Genomic DNA, 20,181 nt, shown 5'->3' on the forward strand with positions numbered 1-20,181 from the left:
CATCAGCCCACCAGTCACTCCTGACTCTGCCCTGGGCTGCTTCCTTCCCCTCCGGCTCCAGCGCTCCCTGGCCCTGCTGACCGTTCCGGCCGCTTACCGGGCTGGGTGGTGCTGCCATTGGGTTGCTCCTCCGCTCGGTGTGGCACTCCTCTCGGCCCCTCCGCTTCCCCCTTTCCTCGGGGCTACGGGACCATTTTAAAGTTGGCGCCGGGGTCGCGGCCCCGGCGTCCTGCGGCAGTCACGCCCCTCGCGCCGGGGCGTCCTCCCGTTGCCGGGGCGACGTGGTCCTTGTCTCCCGGGCGCCCGGGTGACGTCATCCGGGGTGCCTAGGGCCGCCCCATCACAACGAGGAATAAGGGATCACTCGAAATAGTGTGTTATTTTGAAATTTGGCTCTCTGTAGAAGTGCCAAATTTCAAAATAAGCTATTTCAAAATAGTTTTGAACTAAGATATAGAATATGCATAGTGCAAATTACGTATTTTATTTCCACTTTAGGGTGCTGGGTAGATGCACCCTAATACATTACAAATATCTATTACAGGGGAAGGCAATAATTTTTGAAGTGGCCCCAGACCACCCAGGAAAGGGCGGGGCCTAAACAGGAAGGGACGGAGGGTGGGGGAGCCACTTCTCCCTCCCTTCCCACTAGGTACCCGTGCCCTGGAAGAGGCTTGGCATTTTCCCCCATCTCCAGGCCAATCAGGGCCTGGGGACGGGGGAGCGTGAGAAGCCTCCTCCTGCTCTGTGAGGAGCACATGGTACTTTGAAGTGCCGTGACTCCTTGCAGGGCTGGTGCAGGGCGAAGGAAGTTTCATGCAGCTTCCCTGCGCCCAGGTCCTGATTGTCCTGGGGGTGGGGGAGCACTCTCCCCCACTCCGCTCTCTCCCCCACTTTGCAAGCAGCGCGGCGCTTCAAAGCACCACGTGCTCATGGCAGGGCGGGAGGAGGCTTTGCGCGCTTCCCTGCCCCCAGGCCAATTAAGGCCTGGGAGTGGGGGAGTGTGCGAAGCCTTCTCTACTCTGCCCCCACCCTGTGAGCTGCGCGGAAAAGGCTGTGAGAGCGGAGAAGACCTGTGAGAGTGGAGAAGGCTGCTCGCAGGGCGGGGGCAGAGCAGAGAAGGCTTTTGGCGCTCCCCAGCCCCCAGCTCCTAATTGGGGGCGGGGGAGCCGTAGGGCCTACTCAGGCCAGTTCCATGCGCTTAGTGGGCTGGAGGCGGCCTGCGGAGGCCCTTTTGCCCACTGCTGATCTATTAGGTAAGAGTTCCATCCCCGCCCCTCATGTGTTTTAACAATAATTCCAACCTTAGTCCTCCTCTGGCTGCTGTGAGTGACTAATGAGTTCTATCACTTCCTGCCTTCCCAGCCCACAATTCACAGTTTGCTGCTGAGGGTTGGTAGAGTCCAAGAATTCTGGTGAATCTCTGTCCAGCCCCTAAGGGAAGTGTTGCCTGTGTAGTTCCATTCCTAGTGCAGGGCATGGGGCTTGGGGCTACCCCACCCCCTGCCAATGCCCGAGGCACAGGGCTTGGGGCAACCTCCCCACCCCACCTCTTCCCCAAACCCCACCTCTGCTCCACTCCATCCCATCCCCTTGCCCCCTCCCCAAGAAATGCAGCCCTGTGGGATTACAGGGAGCCTAGTGAGGAGGCAACTGAAGTCTTACACTCCACTCACTAGGATGGCGGGAGCTGGAGTGGCCTGGAAGTCTGCTCCACTCTATCACATTGCCCTCCCACTCACTGCTCTCAGCTTCCTGCTGCCACTGAGGAGCAGAGTGGAGTGGGCTGGGAGAGGGCGACGAGGTGGAGCAGAGCAGGTTGCCAGGCCACTCCAGCTGCTACTACTGCAGTGAAAGTGTGTGTAGGCAAAAGTACCATTTTTGGGAGGCTAGGGGGGGCAGCATACCTCCACGACAGAAATTAGAACCCCTGGATTTCCGGCTTGAGGTCTGCTTAAAGTCCATGCCCTGACTCCAGAGGCAATTTTTATGTGCAACAGAGTTTGAGATGCTTTCAGCTTTGCCTTTGGGGTAGGGAGATTGTTATAAAAAGAGGAAGGCAGGGTGATTATGAATAACAAAAGTCTGAGCATTCAAGTAATTGAAGGATCATTAGATCATCATGAAAACATGGGTACTTCACTGAAAAGATCAGGGTGGAGGGTGGGGAAGAGTGGTAGCGAGTGTTGTGCTGAGGGCATTTACATTTGTATTATTGTGTTAAACTTGCAAATATTCTTGAGAAAAGGGTGAACAGGGACTAATCCAAAGCTGACTGCAAAGAACTACAAAGGGATTTCACAAAACTGGGTGACCAGGCAACATAAGGGCGGATGGAATTCAGTGTTGATAAGAGCAAAGTAATGCACTTGGAAAAATGTAATCCTAGCTATCGACACAAAAATGATGGGGTCTAAAATATCTGTTTCCACTCAAAAAAGATCTTGGAATAATTGTGGATAGTTCCCTGAAAACATGTGTTCAGTGTGAAGTGGCAGTCTAAAAACCAAAATGCAAACAGAATATTGGGAATCATTAGGAAAGGAACAAATAAGACAAAATACCATATTGCCTCTATATAGAATCATTGTATACCCACATCTTCAATACTCCCATACAGATCTAAAAAAAAAGATGTATTTAGAAAAGGTACACAAAGGGCAACAGAAATGATTAGGGATAAGGAACATCGTCCATACGAGAAAAGATTAACAGGATCGGGACTTTTAGCTTGGAAAAGAAATGACTAAAGGGCGGGGGGATATGTTAGATATCTAGAAAATCATGAATGATGTGGAAAAATAGAATGACATGTTATTTATTCTTTCACTAACATAACACAAGAAGCTGACCCAATTAAATGCAGATTTAAAACAAACAAACAAACAAAATATTTTCCCCCCACAATCAACTTGAGAAACTCTTTGCCAGGAGATGGGTCAAACCATAACAGAGTTTCAATAAGAATAAAATAAATTCAAGTAGTTTAGGTCCAGCAATGGCTACTAGCCAGAATGGGCAGGGATAGTGTACCTAGCTTCTGTTTGCTAGAAGCTGGGAATCGGTGATAGGGGATGGATCATGATGATTGCCTTTTCTATTTATTTTTTCTGAAGCACCTGGCATTGGTCACTGTTGGAAGACAGGATACTGGACTAGAAGGAACTTTGGTCTCTGACCCAGTTTGACCATTCTGATGTTCTTATATAGAGCTGAAATGTATCTGCCCCCTGCTGTAACCTACTAGACCCCACTCCTCTTTCAGAGCTGAGATAGAACCTAGGAGTCCTGACGGGGTCTGTATCTCTGTTACACTTGAAAGAATTTCACAGGATCTTTTTAGGGGGGATAAGGCAAAATGCCACATTTATTGTCAATGTAACACTATTCTGTTTGGGTATGACTACATTGCCACCCTAGTTCGAACTAGGGTGGCTAATGTAGGCATTCGAACTTGCAAATGAAACCCGGGATTTAAATATCCTGGGCTTTATTTGCATGTTCCCTGGTGCTGCCATTTTTAAATGCCCCGTAGTTCGAACTCCCTGCCTGTGGCTACACGCAGCACGGACTAGGTAGTTCGAATTAGGAGCTTTAATTTGTAATTAAAAGAAATTAGAAATTTCAAACTACGGGGCAGGGAGTTCCAACTATGGGGCATTTAAAAATGGCGGCGCCTGGGAACATGCAAATAAAGCCTAGGATATTTAAATCCCGGGCTTCATTTGCAAGTTCGAATGCCTACATTAGCCATCCTAGTTCGAACTAGGGTGGCAGTGTAGACATATCCTTATATGCATATTCACACTTACCTTCACACACGAAGATACAAACATACATATAATCTTGTCATTGCTTAAAGTTACCAGTCTGTTGCTCACAATAACTCACTGTTATTGTAAAAGAGGCACCCCATCTTTTACAAGACTTTTCTCCCATTCAGGTCTATACATTTTGCTTCGTCAGCTCTTAATCAATCACTGTCTATTCGGGTATGTCTACACTAGACCCCTAGTTCGAATTAGGGAGGCTAATAAGGGCGACCAAAATTGCAAATGAAGTGCGGGAGTTAAATATCCAGCGCTTCATAAGCATGTTCCTGAGAGGTTGCCATTTTGGAAATTGACTAGCCTGGAATAACTGCCCGTGTCTACACGTGGCAGTGAAATAGGAGTTCAAAGTAAAGCCCTAACTCGAATTAGCTGTTATTCCTCCTGGAATGAGATTTAACAGCTAATTCAAATTAAGGTCTTTACTTCGAACTCCCGTTTCACTGCTGTGTGTACACGCGGGCAGTTATTCTGGGCTAGTCAATTTCCAAAAATGGGGACCGCTCGGGAACATGCTAATGAAGCGCAGGATATTTAAATCCCACGCTTCATTTGCAATTTCAGTCGCCCTCATTAGCCTCCCTAATTCGAACTAGGGGGGCTAGTGTAGACATACCCTTCTGCTTAATATCTGTTTATCTGGGGGTTATTCTTCTTGCCATCTGACATCAGTTGGCGGTTCCTTCCCACTGTTATTTCAAGTATTATAAAAGGGCGCTTTTAACACTCCAAGGTCGTCCATATATATTCCATTAGTCTGCTTTGTATTGGGCCCAATTTATGGTACCTTGATACCTCAGACTCTTCCAGCTTCCCCCATCTTCCGCTGTTTGGACACTGCTGGGCTACCAGTTGTTATCTCTCCAAACAATCACATTCCAAACTCATTCACTGCCCCATCACCCAGGAACTACACAATCAGTTCACACATGGGAAAAAGGGATATAATTGTCCGTACAAAAGATATCAATCTATTTTCAGTACAAAATTTCTGCTAATACAAACTTTTAATTCATTCATTATATTTTTTATAACACAATCTTCTATTCTAATTACTCCTAAGAGCAACAGTGAGATCATGCTGAATTACAAGGATCCTTCTGATCTCTTTCTGTCTGGACATCAGATACAATCACAAGCAGTTTGCATGATGCATCTTTATTACGGGTCTAAAAGACTGCTCTTCAGAGAAGGGTGGCTGGCAGAATTATAGTTGTTTAACATTTATTCTTACGCTACTCATTAAGCATATTACATAAAACATTATAAAATTCTTTTTTTTACATCTCTTCACAGAGTTATTAACAAAGTAAGAATATACAACAAAATGTTAAGGGTTAAGGCTAACCATTGTTCCTTAAGTGACTTGCCAAAAGATATCAGAATATATTAGTGTTAGAGCTGAGTCGGTTTAAAATTTATTTAATTTTCTTTCTTTTATATAGGAATTAGATACAGTGTTCCTGTCAGCGAACTGCTAAGTTGTCTGTCAAAAAGTAGAGTTTTCCAGTGCCTTAGAAGTCCCAGATTAAAGATGATGTGGGGGGGGGGGGGAGGGGGCGGATGGGGTTGGTTCCTTCTTTCCCAATTTGGTGCTTCACTTGTACTGAGCATGCTCCATAACACTGCTGAAGCTTCTGTCCTCAGTCCATCCTACATGTTATCACTCTCCCATCCTATCAGGGCACACACAGGTCACTCCCCCACCAAAATTTGAAATGACACCCCATGTGTGGGTGGTGGGTGACCCTAGCTGACTCTCTGCACTGAGCCCCCAACCCCCAGTAATCCTGTGAATCCCATCCATAGGAAGATTGGGGTGGCTGCCATGTGGTGCCCAAAAACATGGGTCCTGAGACAGTTCCTCTGATCCATCCTATGGAAGGGCTTGCTCTGTGTCTGGGCTGCTTTGGGGCTCTGTTACCAGCTTCAGCTAAAGCGATTTTAGTTAGGGGCTGGTATGGGGACCCCTACCTCAGGTTGGCGGCTACTATCTGTGGGTTCAGCCCAAGCCTCAGCTTAGCTTTGCCTGCTGCTGCGGCTCTGCCCATCAGCTGAAACCTGTCTCTGGACTGAGTCTATAGAGAGGGGTAGTCATATGTAGAGCTATTAAGAAACTCCTTAATGCCAGAGAGGCACTAGTCAATCTCTGTTCCTAGCTAGGATTCCTTACCCAGCTGTGCCTCATTGTAGTTTCAGCCAGGTGACCTCCCATTTGATGTTGTTCTCTTGCACCTCCATTTGCCAACAGGATCAATAGCATTATATACATGGGATATGTGTGGAATTCAATTGTTTCTCATAAAATGGAAAGGGAGGGGTCTGGTAGGAGGGACAGCTATACTGCAGAATGACCACCAGGGGCAGAAAGGTGCCAGAAATGAGGACCAGGACAGCTATAAACCCATGGGGCTAGCAGGGAGCAGAGGTGGGAAAAGGGATCTCACCATCTAGACAGATAAACCCAACAAAGGGACACAGTGAAGTTAAATGACTTGCATAAGGGCAGATAACAGTTCAGGTTGCTTATCTAGTGCCCAAACGCCTGGACTATGTTGCCCGATGTAGACACAATTGAACCACTAGTGAAGCCTCCTCACTCTATCCTGCCAATGCACTTCATCCTTAATCTGGAGGAAATGCCTATGGGATTGGATCAGAAATAAAGAATGTGATCTTCAATCATAGTGTCTTATTAGGGTGGTTCAATCTCACATTTGGATATAGAAATGGACATTTAGGTGCCTTAATTTTGAGCTGTTTGGGACAAAGGATTGTCTTTGTGCTATGTATTTGTATGAGCCTAGCACAAAGGGGCTCTGATCCTGCCTATGGTTCCTATGCACTGCTATAATAAAAACAATAAATAAGAATGACTGATGCTGTGAACTAAGCCCAGGACCCTCCAGCAGGCCTCCTGCCACACTCATCTCAGGAAAAGAGCAATAGGGAGGTTCTCCAAACTGCCTAGAGTGGCTATGTGGGCAATAGCCAATGAGAAGGGCTGTAGGGGGCAGCCAATCAGGACCCAACAGGCTCATAAAAAGTTGATGCATAGCCAGCCAGAGTGAGTTCAGTCTAGTTGCAGGCAGTAGGAGAGCAAAATGTGCACCTGTCTGGCTGCAGGGGCTAAGGCAGGTAGTTGCTATCAGAGCATAACTTCTGTCTGGCTGCTAGGACTCAATTTAGACAGGCTCTAGGGAAGTGGCTCAGGAAATGCAGTTAGCTAAAGGTATGTGGCATATTTACAGGGTTCCTGGGCTGGGACCTGGAGTAGCAGGTGGCCCTGGATCTCTTCACGCTCTCCCCACAAACAGCCACTAGGGAAGTGGCTATGCCCTGGAAAGGGGGTTTAGAAAGGCCTAGGGAAGGGACATGGAACTGCTATTTCTGGGAGAGGGGTGAAGGTGAGACTGGCACAGTTGGAGAGCTGGGGTCTGGGGACCAAAGGGAGGCAAAGAGCCTCCAGGGAGGAAGCCTTGGGAGTGTTGTTCCATCACAGAGAAGGAATCATTTCAGGAAAGCTGTCCAAGTAAGGTTCTGAGATGTGTCCTGTTGGTCAGACAGAGGACTGAGCCCATCAGGGAGCTGATCAGCTGAAAGTACCATAATGGGACCTGTTGTGCTATTAAAGGACTGAACCTGGTTGGGCTTGAAGATACTGAGGGTTTTGAGATAGACCTGGTTGGACTGTGTACCCCAAAGAGATTTATTTTGGTCAGTTTTCAGAGAGCAGTGACTCGGCCAGAGGGCTGAGTCACTGAAGAGATACTTGACAAGTGCAGTGGCTGACAGGAGGCACTGGGAGCCAAGAAACCGAGGAAACAGTGCAAGCACACACATGCTTGACAAAGGGGCAGTTGGAAGAGATGGGTACCCTCCCATTACGTGGTTGATCTGAGAACTAAAGTATGTTTGGGTGCCATGTTTGGAAATGTCAACTGCAGTAAGAACAATGAGAATTTTCTAGTCCAGCTAGTACAGAAAGTTGTGGTCTCTGTTAGAGTCATATTTGCATGATCCAACAACTTAAAAAAAAATCTCCTCTGTGTTTTCATTGCTATTAAGTAGCATACTTTGCTCTTTTGATCAGGGAATAGCCCTCTACATCTGACTCTGTCACCTTTCTGACCTTTTCACAATTGAAGGGCAGAATGGCAAATTAACCATCTGTACTGGGAATCTATCTTGCAATTCATCGAGTCCCTCTTCTGTGCTTTTATGAATATAAATGCCAAAGAAGATCTGGGTCAGTGATGTCTAAGGTTCTCTCACTTGTTTCTTTAATTGACTAAACTTAAAGCAGGCCCCTTTGTGAACTTGCTTTGGCTGCATTGACAGCAATTTCTTTTTACAGCAAATGTCAGTATTCCTTGATTTCAAGAGGAAAGCCATAATAAATCCTGCACTTTCATCACATTCTTTCTGGAGAGGGAGCCCCAAATCCACAGCTGAAACCAAATCTCAAATACCAAAACATTCAGGGGAACTGGATCTGGGTTAGGGGTTGTCTCTACTTTATTCTTTTCACATTTTTTTGAAACTTTCAAGGAAGAACAATTTTATCCCCACTCCCTTGGGTGACTTCTTGTTTCATTTATATACTGCTAGGCGCTCCAGGGGTATGTCTACACTACAAAGTTTTTTTGGAAAAACATTAGTTTTTCTGAAAAAAAAGTCACTTATGTCCACACTGCATTCATGTTCTTCCAAAAAAAATTCGAAAGAGCAGAGGGGTTTTTCCAACATTGGTAATCCTCATTCTACGAGGAAGAAGCCTTTTTCCAAATGAGCTCTTTCAGAAAAAGGCGTGTGTGGGTGGGGAAGAGGGAGTTCTTTTGAAAGAAGAGGACAGAGGAAAAAGCATCAGGTGCCCTGGTGGCTACTCCATCCACAGTAATCACAGCTGAAATGCGAGATAGCGTCCCTTCAGTGTGGATGCTATCTTTCAAAAAAGCAGATCGCTTTTTTGATGCACTTTTTGCTATTTGGACATGCTATTTCGGAAGAAGTTTTTTTGGAAGATCTCTTCCAGAAAAGCTTCTTCCGAAAGAAGCCTGCAGTCTAGACATAGCCCAAGTAAGTTACAACACAAACTAAACATCACAATCCCCCTACGTTGTAGGTTAGGATTATTATCCCCACTTTACGTGGAGCACAGAAGCTCTCCTCTTGCTCGGCTCTGTGAAAATCAAGGCGTAACGCTGTTGAAATCAGTTAAAAATTGGTACAAGAGAGAGAAGAATGAAGCCCAGCAAACGAAAGGCGCAATTTTAACCATCCCCATATGTGCAGTTCCCCATATGGTGATTCTTTGGGGTAACAAGGTAGGAGATGTGCTGGGATGAGATTTGTAACCTACGCTCCCTAAGCACAATGAAAGCTGGAAGACAATCAGTGGGACGTGTTATGTGGGTATAGATAGCATCAGTGCATTTCCAAACCATGCAGAATGAGGCACATCACGGGCAGTGGGGGATGAATGTAATGGCACCAGGCTGCTATTAGGGAGTTATATAAGGTATAAGGAACTATACTCCCTTCCCTGAAAAAGAGAAGTGTCCCAATTTTTCATACTTGCTCTCTGGTCTGCAGCCCAGACCGTGCTCTCCCATACCTTTGTTCTGATTCACAGACCATGCATATAAACAAGCATGACCAACAGAGGGGGAAAAGGGGGCAACTGCCTCAGAGCCCACAGATTCAAAAGAGTCCCAGACCCTTTAAAATTGCCCCCTTGGAACCGTGGGTGGCATGTTCCAGGAAGCACCAAAGGGCTGGTGGGAGGGGGCTAGTTTCCCAGCCCCACCCCTTCTGCCCAAGGTCTCACCCCTTCTGTGAGCATGGAGCATCCCTCCACCTTGCCCAGGGCCCAGCAAGCCTGTCGGCCCCCCGCAAACAAGTGAAGGGAATGCAGAAGGGAGTACTGCTACAAGGCTCAATCCTGCTGGGTTCTATCTCTATCCAGCAAGTCTGTGGGACTATTCATGATGCTTGGTGTTAAGCTCATGCCTACATGCCTTGCTGGTAAGATAGAAAGTGCTCAGCATCTGGCAGGATCAAGTTGGAAGTGACTTGTCCAAGGTCAGATAGGGTATGTCTACACGACCACCCTAGTTCGAACTAGGGTGGTAATGTAGGCAACCAGAGTTGCAAATGAAGCCTGGGATTTGAATTTCCCGGGCTTCATTTGCATCTCGCCGGGTGCCGCCATTTTTAAATGTCCGCTAGTGCGGACTCCGTGCCGCACGGCTACACGCGGCACGGACTAAGTAGTTCGGACTAGGCTTCCTATTCCGTGAAACGAGGAGTAACGGTAGTTCGGAATAGGAAGCCTAGTCCGAACTACCTAGTCCGTGCCACGTGTAGCTGCGCGGCACGGAGTCCGCACTAGCGGACATTTAAAAATGGCGGCGCCCGGCGAGATGCAATTGAAGCTCAGGAAATTCAAATCCCGGACTTCATTTGCAACTCCAGTTGCCTACATTACCACCCTAGTTCGAACTAGGGTGGTAGTGTAGACATACCCAAAGTGAGTGAGCATCAAAACAAGATACAGAACCTGGATCCTATATCCCTTCCAGATTCCCATCCCACACAGCTCTTTCATTTAATGCATTTGCTCTTGAACTCTATTCAGTCAGGATGCCTATTTATGATGTAGCCACTACAGCTGTATTTATGATGGTACCACAGGTACCTCTCAATCTGTTTGTTCCACTGGAATTGTCCATCAGCACTTTTTTTGAGTTACTTGATTTAGAATATGTATTATGAACGTTGGGAGCACTCCTTGACAATGACCTCCCGTTGATCTAAGTTCAGAATATTTATTAGAGCTGATCTCCTTGTCAGTGTATTACTTTGGGGTAATATAGATCTTTATCTGCTGTCTCCTTTGATTTCTCTAACCATATGGGAGATGTATCAACTCCCCAAGTTTTATCAATTGTATCATTAAGATATTATATTTTTTCATTAAATCTGGCAAGTACAGTAAAGCAACTTTTTTAATTTATATGCTGGACATATATAGTTACTTTATCTATTACTTCAGTTAAATTAGGGTATGTCTACACTACCACCCTAGTTCGAACTAGGGTGGTAGTGTAGACATACCCTCAGTGTGGCTTTTTCAGATTATACTGGGCACTAACACTGACTAGTCAAAAAGTAAGATTGATAACTAGGATTAAAACAAACACAATTATTTAAAAAATGGGCATAGGAGGTGTGTGACATCATCTAATTCTTGTACAATAATGTCTTTTGCTTCCCCAAAGAATGTAAGATATAGTTAAACCTGTAGAACCCCACTAGTGTGAATACAGTTATACCTTTAGAAACACATTTCTACTGGTATACCTTATTTCTGTACAGGAAAAAGAATAAGCTGTAGCAATACAAGGAACCTTTATTCTGGTATATGTATGTCCACACTCGGGATGTGTCTTGACTACAGGGTTTTGTTGACAAAAATGGACTTTTGTTGACAAAACTATACCTGCGTATACACTACCGCCGAGTTCCGTTGACATAACAAAGACAAAATTCGGCAGTTTTGTCGATAGCACTAAACCTCATTCTACGAGGCATAATGCCTTTTGTCGATAGAGTTCTGTTGACAGAAGGCGTTATTGCATCTACACTGTCCTTTGCCTCTATACTTTCATGTCGACAAAGCAGCTTGCTTTGTAAACAGAACTGGATGTAGTCTAGACTCTCTTTGTCGACAGAAGCTTTGTCGACAGATTCTGTTGACAAAACTTCTGTCAACAAAAGCCTGTAGTTTAGACGTATCCTAGGTGTTACACTGGTATAAATATCTGGTTAAAAATATCGCACCTTTAACTCATATACTTATATTAATCTGAAGACAGGCCTTGCAGGAGTTTTAGTCGGAGGCTACGTCTACACTGGTATGATTTTGTGCAAATACTTTTAACGCAAGAGTTTTTGCGTTTCAGTATTTGTGCAAGAGAGCGTCTATACTGGCATGTGCCTTTGCGCAAGAGATGTGCTTTTGCGCAAAAGCATCCATGCCAGTGTAGACACTCTCTTGCGCAAGAAAGCTCCCATGGCCATTTTAGCCATCGGGCTTTCTTGAGCAAGAAATTAACGTTGCCTGTCTACACTGGCCTCTCGCGCTAGAACAGTTGCTCAAAAGGGCTTATCACTGAGCAGGAGCATCAGAGTATTTGTGCAAGAAGCACTGATTTCATACATTAGAATGTCAGTGTTCTTGCGCAAGTACTCGTGGCAAGTGTAGATAGATGGCAAGATTTTGCGCAAAAGCACCTGCTTTTGCGCAAAATCTTGCCAGTGTAGACACAGCCTAAGTGTTTTAGTCAAATATCAGTTTTGGCAGTTACATTATGCTTACTTAACTTCCATTCACAGTTTCAGTTGGAGAAGTCATTCTTTCTGTTATATTACATTAAAGAGCCACTGTGCGCCAGCCCAGAGGTAGCTGTAACGTAGTGCTGAACAAAATGTACACAACTGGCTAACAAAGGAAAATGTCAAGGATTTTCAGGTTTATTTTTTAAGAATGGTGCCATATAAGAGGAAAGTTTCCATCTCAATTTATCGTTACTCCTGATCTGCTCCTATCATAGCCATTCCCCTGTTCATTAACATCCCAAATGGCTTTCTCCCCTCACAGCTCCCACCCATGCCCAACACACTTACTGGCTGGTCACACTGACACCTTGCTATTGTTTCCTCCCCCAGTACAGACTCCCAGAGCTGCCGAGGATACTGTTTTCATTCCATGTCCCTTTCTGCTCCCTCCCCAACATTGGCAGAACAAAGTTCTGATGTTGCTTTCTTTTACTAAATCTCAGTGTTGCCTCAGATCGCTTTTAAAACTCTTCCTTCCTCTTGACAGCTTTTAATAAACATTTTGGTCCCTTTCTCTAGTATCACTTATATTATTGTCTCTTTTTTTCACCAAGCTCAGACACAGCCTGTCTCCTGTTTCCTCTGGCTCGCCTCTTTTATGTTCTTCTCTTATTAGTGCTTGTGTTCCAGGCTCAGTCTGTCCTTCCTCAGAAGCCTCAATGCCAAATTATGGCTGTTAGGTCAATACTCCCAGGCAGTGGTGACGGTGATCCTCCCATTCCAAAGGAAGCACGGGAGGCGAGGGGGAGGGGGAGATTGTGCCTCAGAATGGTGTGGCCTCTGGGGGCTACACTGTGCAGGCCAATGTGGAAGGGGCACAGACATTGTCACAACTTTTTTATGCCCCTCCCTGTCCCCTTAGGTAAATATGCTTTGCAGGAATGTAGTGAGTATCCCCCATTCCTGTAGACTGATGTGCACCTTGTGGGGCAGCTTAGGGAATATTTCCCCAAGTACAGAGACTATAATTATGGGTGTTGGCTGCAAGAGCAGTCTTTTTCTCTGTATTTAAGAACATAAGAATGGCCATTCTGAGTCAGACCAATGGTCCATTTAACCCAGTATCCTGTTTTCCAATGGTGGTCAAGATCAGGAGGGTCAGGGGAAATGAACAAACAAGTAGTCATCAAGTGACCCAGTCCCTGTTGCTTATTTTCCAGTTTCTGGCAAACGGAAGCGAGGGAAACCATTTGTATCATGTCTAGCACAATGGGATCCTTGTTTGTGAGTGGTACTTCTATGTGCAGCTGAAATGCAAATTAATAATAATAATAATTAATAATGACTAATAAATGGAGGTGGAGTAGCACCTGATACGCCGCACCCCCATGATTCCCTGTGGGCGAGGCAATATCTTTTATTGGACCGACTTCTGTTGGAGAGAGACACAAGCATTGGTGTTTACACATAGCTCTTCTTCAAGCTTGTCTTTCTCACTAGCAGAAGTTTGTTCAGTAAAAGATACTCCTTCACCCACCTTGTCTCACTCAATATCGTGGGACAGACATGGCGACAATTACGCTGCATGCATAAAGGCCTATCGCAGTTGAGGCTGCACTGTCAGGGTGTAGCTGCATTGCAGTGCTAGCTCAAAATAAGCTATGCAATTTGAGCTATGCAGTGCCAAATTTCCAAATAGATCGCTATTCTGTCAAGTCCCTTACTCCTCGTGGAACAAGGTTTACCGGGACATCGAAATAGTATGCCCATTATTTCGATTGCATTTTGAAATAACAGGCATGCTGTATAGATGCAGAAAACTCTATTTTGGGATACCGGCTGTATCTTGAAATAGTGCCGCAGGCTAGAGGTACCCTCAGGATCACAGCAAAATAGGGTCCAGACAACAGACAGGATATAACTGATACCCACGGCTGGCTGTAGCATTTTATTGCCAGGCTGGCAAAACATTTTCCTCTATGCCTAGTGATCCGCGGGGAAAAAATACTGACTCCAGTCCTGACCACCTAAAAGAGCTCCTTTTCTTTTGTCCAACAGGATCACTCCACACACTGCATTCATGGGAACAGATGAAACTATCCAAGATTTATAAATCAACATGGAAAGCACATATGCTGGAGAACACATATGCTGCTTTCAGACCCCATCCCTGCTGGTTTCACAGCAACCACCATGTCCTGATTTTTGTGAGTGCCAGCTGATATTGCCAGCATGCTGGAGGACCACATGTGACCCTCAGGGTATGCTCCCAGGTCAGTTATCCAATTACGTCACCAACCTGTTTGTGTTGAACACTGCCAGTGAGTGTCCCCTCCCCACATATTATCTTGATTCTCTTTTGCCATACTGAGCCATTTACACAGATGAGGAGCAAACTTAATGCAGGAGTAATTACGATGCTACCGGGCGGGTTGGGAAACATTTTACACTTCCAGGTGTAAATGATGACACACGTGCACAGTGGAGAATCAGCCTGCTCCGCTGCATTTTCTTCAAAATCAGGTCAATAATAATTACTGGCCCACTGTACATAGGTCTTACAAGACAAATTTGTTCCTGCTTGTGGAGTGATTTGAAAACTAAGTGCTATTCTAAGTACTAAATGTTATTATTTAAAGGGGAACAGCAAAATGCTTAGTAAAACATTTGTTTATAAGATTCCAAAAAGATGGACGATGAATGTAAATCTAAGATTTTATTATTTTACCTTGGGAGGATTAAAAACCAGCTTTGTCTTTAAAGTCACAACATTATCAAAGTAGCCTCTGATCTCAGTAAGGACAAGTTTCTTTGATATGTCTGAAAATATCTGATTCACAAAGAAAAGATGTTGCAAAATTGCATGAGGCATATTGTCTATGCACATTAGTTTCTTTTTGCTTTCATTTTCAACTGAACATAGGTACAGAAGGAAAAATGTTCACTCTTAGCTAAGATCAATATATGATGAAAAGGAATTTGTTTCTGGGTTACTGGTAAAAAAGGCATCTCACATATATTTTCCCACCTCAGTAAGAACACAGATATAATTCAGATATCACTCAGAATATTTTGCCTTTGCATGGAGGGTGAAGATGAGAAAATGTAATCTTATGGGAACATTTTGGAGAATATTATGATGGAGTGATAATAAAGGCTTATATGATATGTTTACAGTGTACAGTAAGTGTGGGCTCTGATTCATTGTGACATGGGTCTCCAATTGCTCAAGATCCAGATCCTAGGATACTTCTGGGGGGTTAAGTCAGGACCTGGGTCTTGATGTGACTTGGGTCCAGCCTTCTCATTTTGTGGTGTGGATACAGCTTAAGCCACAGATCTGAGTCAGAGGATCTGCATAGTGCAGGAAGGATGCATGTTAGCATGACTGCAACAATTGTAAACCCAGGCTTGCAATGCAGTGTGGATGCTCAAGGGCAGCCTTGAAAACATCGAGTATGCAAATCTGGGTCCCACTGACCTGGTTTACAATGCAGAGTAGACATACCATAGGGTATGTCTACACTACAGTGTTATTTTGAAATAGTTATTTCAAAATAGGTTATTTCGAAATAATGTGTCTACACACAAAATGCATTTTGAAATAGCATTTTTCTATTATGAAATAGCGCATCCACACTGAGTGGACTCTAAATCGCATTTAAGGATGCGCAGAACCAGTTCCGGCAGGGCACCAGGTCAGGACTTATTGTATGGGGGTGCTACCTGAGGCTAGCTGAGGTCTGTGCTTAAAGGGACCCCACCCCTGGACAGCCAGTTCTCAGGTTTCCCTGCTTACTTGTCTACCTCGATGAGTGACAGCAAAGCATTTTGTCTCTGCTTGCTCTGGTTGCCCTCACTCGGGACACCACAGCACTCTACAACATGGAGCCAGGGCTGCCCCCTGGACACTCTGGTGATTCTCTTGGACGAGTTGTTGTGAGCCTGGCTGCACCTTCTGCAGGCTGTCATCTGGGAAGTCCATCAGGGGGCTGTCCATATCCAGGAGACCCTAGGGAGAGCTTCCACCCTGAGGAGCACTAACAGCCTCCTTGGACTGCCCCACTAGGAGCTTGTGCCTCATTCCTCCCTCACATCCTTCCACTTACCCCTCCCTAACCCCCCTTCCTGATGTCAATAAAATACATGTATTTTCATGAACACAAACTCTCGTTATTTAACAAAACTGGGGGGGAGGGGAGAGAATGAAACTCTGGTGAGACTGGGGAAAGGAGGCGGGAGAGGCGAGAAGAGAGGGTGGGAGAGGGGAGGGGGAAACCTGGGAGGAGGTAAATGGAAGGGGGAAACAAGTGGAAGAAGGGGGAGGGGAAGCTCAGGGCTCAGGGTTGGGGGTCTCACCGGACCAACTTGATTGTCATGCAAACCTGCTCCTGGGTTCACATGTGGCCTTTGGTGGCCAGGCTGGCAGCTATCCTGCTATAGACGGCTGCGTTCCTCCATCTAGTGCGGAGATCATCGACATAGGGGGCATCCCCCCCAAACCTGAATAAGGTCCATGATCTCCACCCTGTACCAGGAAGGCACCCACCTTCTAAGGGCCCTGTCAGGCTCCTGGGAGCTGGCAGACTGCTCCTGGGGAGCGGTGGAGGGCTGGCTGCCACTGGCTTGCTGGCTTATGTTTTGGGGCCACTGGGTCAGGGGCAGTGACTGCTGGCTCTAGGCTGGCAGGCTTGGAGATCGCACAGGCGCTATTGCCAGAGTCTACCCCTTGAAGGGTTCTGGGGGGACGGAGGGAGAGAAGTGTTCTTGGTTGAGGCTGGAGTGGCCAGTAGGGCACCCTGGGAAAGCTGGATGCCCCCTATTTCGAAATCAGTGTCTACACAGCACTTATTTCGAAATAGCTATTTCAAATTTGGCGTTATTCCTCAGGGTATGTCTACACTAGCCACCCTAGTTCAAACTAGGGTGGCTAATGTAGTCATTCAAACTTGCAAATGAAGTCCAGGATTAAAATATCCCGGGCTTTATTTGCATGTTCCTGGGCGCCGCCATTTTTAAATGCCCGGTAGTTTGGACTCCCTGCCCACGGCTACACGCAGCACAGGCCAGGTAGTTCGAACTAAAGCCCCTAATTCGGACTACTCCTCCTGCAATGAGGGGATGTGCCTGGAAGGGTATTGCTTCTCCTAAAACCATACAGAAAAGAGACAGAATCACCAGGCAGGTAAAATGGGCCAGCTGGAGGCACTCCCTACCCATCCAGGACTACCCCAGCCTTGAGCCTCCCACTCCTCAAGTGCCCTTTAGGAAGGGAGAGGGGCTAAAGCATCTCACCTGGACCCAAGCTGCTGCAGTGAGAGAGGGATGGGGGAGTCCTCTTTCCCCAGGGCAGCCCACACACTAAATCCCGTATCCCCTGTTCCACCCCAGAATAATGGTTTAAATGAAGCATGTCCAAAATCCAGTTAAGGACCCAAGCAATGCCAGGTACATCTTTTAGTATAAAAATTATATCAATGATATGTCTCTTTCATTCATACATTTATGGGGGCAGGCATGCCATTCATTGTGTTCAACTGTCATCCTCCTTAAGATCTCTGGGAATGTATTACTATAACCAATGGTTGAAGCACAGGCCTTTCTACCGTATGCTTTTGAACTAGGCATGTGTAATCGTTGAAAATGTGCAATTTTACTATTGTCCCTTGCAAGCCCAACAAAGTCAATGGCAGAATTCCCATTAACTTCAGTGGAGCCAGGATTTCACTTCGATAGCTCAACATTTCAAAGTGCTCTGACGTTGTAATAAAAATCAGAGTTAAAAATGGTTTGAAATGTATATAAATGTCTGCTTTTGCAGACAGTTTTAATACTGTCAAGCAGGGTGTGGTTTGCACACAGGATCTGGGAGCTGGAGACCTCTGAGTTTTAACCCAACCTCTCACATTCAGTTGATTGGTAGTCTCAAGAAAGAAATGTAACTGCCCTGTGTCTCATTTCCCTCATGATATAAAAAGTGTAATGTTTTCTTCACAAAGGCAGCAAGAGTCAATGGAGTAAATCTAGACTTGGAAGTGCTGGGTAGGTTTCCATTAACTTGAGTGGAGCTATTAGTTTAATTTGTTGCATTATTTGTCAAGTGATTTGTAGATGTACACATTCATTTTCTTGTAATTCTAGAAGGGGAACTGGGAGAATAACGCCAACATTTGCCAGCCACCTTTGTGATCCTTAGTTCACTGTAACTAATATATATTTGCTTCTAAGATGACACATGACCAATGCAGCCTTTCTTTGCCCCCTCCTCCTTTTCTATTGCATCAAACATAATCTAAGATGTGGAAGGAAACAAGCCTTCATTCTGTGTTTGTGAGCAACAAGTAGTCAGAGACAGTTTATTCGAGCAATATTGCAAGGGAAGAAGCTGCTGGTAGGCAGATCGTCGAATACAAGCAATTATGAAGCAGTTTATATACTATCCATTAGATATAATAACATTAAACAATTAGCCTCCTTCTCATTACAAACACCAATGGCTAACAGTTATTTTAGTTCCACCCAGATGCTCCTTATCTCAAGGTCCCTGCCAGAGTCAGCATTCTATCCTTATCTCCGTATGGAGGTGAGAGGCGAAGACAGCCTCTTATTACAGCTCTCGAGTTGTCAGGCCACAAACTTAGCCTGATTCTTGCTCTCTTGCTAACAAGACCAAGATGGCTGCACACAAATTCCCTTATTCCCTTTTCCCTGCCTCCACAAAGGCTATATCTACACTACACTGATGTTTCAGAAAAAGATACGCAAATTGCATCCCGCAATTTGTGTACCTTTTTCCAATAGTTTTTTTCAGAAGAGGCTTTTCCGAAATTTGGCCCATTTACACTGGGCCAAATTTTGGAAAAGCCTCCTCTTTTGGAAGAACCCTTCTTCCTCATTGGAGGAAGACAGGGCTTCCAAAAGAGCGTGTCTGCTCTTCTGCAAAAAAAGCGGAAGAGCAGACGTGTTCCCTGGACACAGCGGAGTTTTTTCCAGGATCCCAGAAAACCCACATAGGGTAGACATAGCCTAAGGCTATGTCTACATTGGCACCCTTTTCTGGAAAAGGGATGCTAATGAGACAAGTCAGAATTGCAAATCCGCGGGGGATTTAAATATCCCCTGCGGCATTTGCATGAACATGGCTGCCGCTTTTTTCCGGCTTGGGGTTATGCCAGAGAAAAGCGCCAGTCTAGACGCGATCTTTCGGAAAATAAACCCTTTTCCGGAAGATCTCTTTGAGGTACTTACAGGCTGAGAGGCGGACATGGATACATATAAAAATTAAGCATTTTGGTATTCTAATTAGAGAAAAAAAGTAAAATTGGGAAATGTTACCTGTGTCTGAAAGGATTCTGGGTCTTGCCCTAATGTATTTTTTAAAAAAGCAAAGAGGTGATGGCTGTCTGAGGAAACTAGTAAATTCCAGCTACATGTAGAATGAAGCAAAATCCAACCTTGAAACCAATTTACAGTATGTGATGAGAAAATGGACTTTTATGACCACTGGTATTTATAAGATAGGAGACCCCTTTAGAAATGGCCTCCATTTTTTATGTAGCATGTATACTGCAAATTATCTCATTAAAAATGCATGCATTGCCCTTTCCATTTCTGACAATACATAATACCTACGGCCAGACTCTATTCTCTCCTCCTATATCCACTGATATAACCAGACACAATGAACACCATAAAGTTTATACTGTGAATTTCATCATAATAGCTGTGAACTAGATAGGCCAAATGATCAAATAAAACACTGTGTAGATGATCCTCAGAATATGTAACATTCCCTTCATGGATTGCTCTAAATTCTCCTCTGCTTTGGAAGAACGTTAAGGAATATCTGTAGTACTGCCCTACAATAAACAATTAAGCTTCTGTAATTTCTACTTCAACTCATCTGATGAAGTGGGCAAAAGCCATGAAAGCTCATGATATGATATATTTTTTAGTCTCTGAGGTGCTACAGTACTGTTCTTTGTTAATTTAGCTTTTTTAAGGGCTT

This window comes from Pelodiscus sinensis, chromosome 3 (genome assembly GCF_049634645.1).
Source record: "Pelodiscus sinensis isolate JC-2024 chromosome 3, ASM4963464v1, whole genome shotgun sequence".
NCBI lineage: Eukaryota > Metazoa > Chordata > Testudines > Trionychidae > Pelodiscus > Pelodiscus sinensis.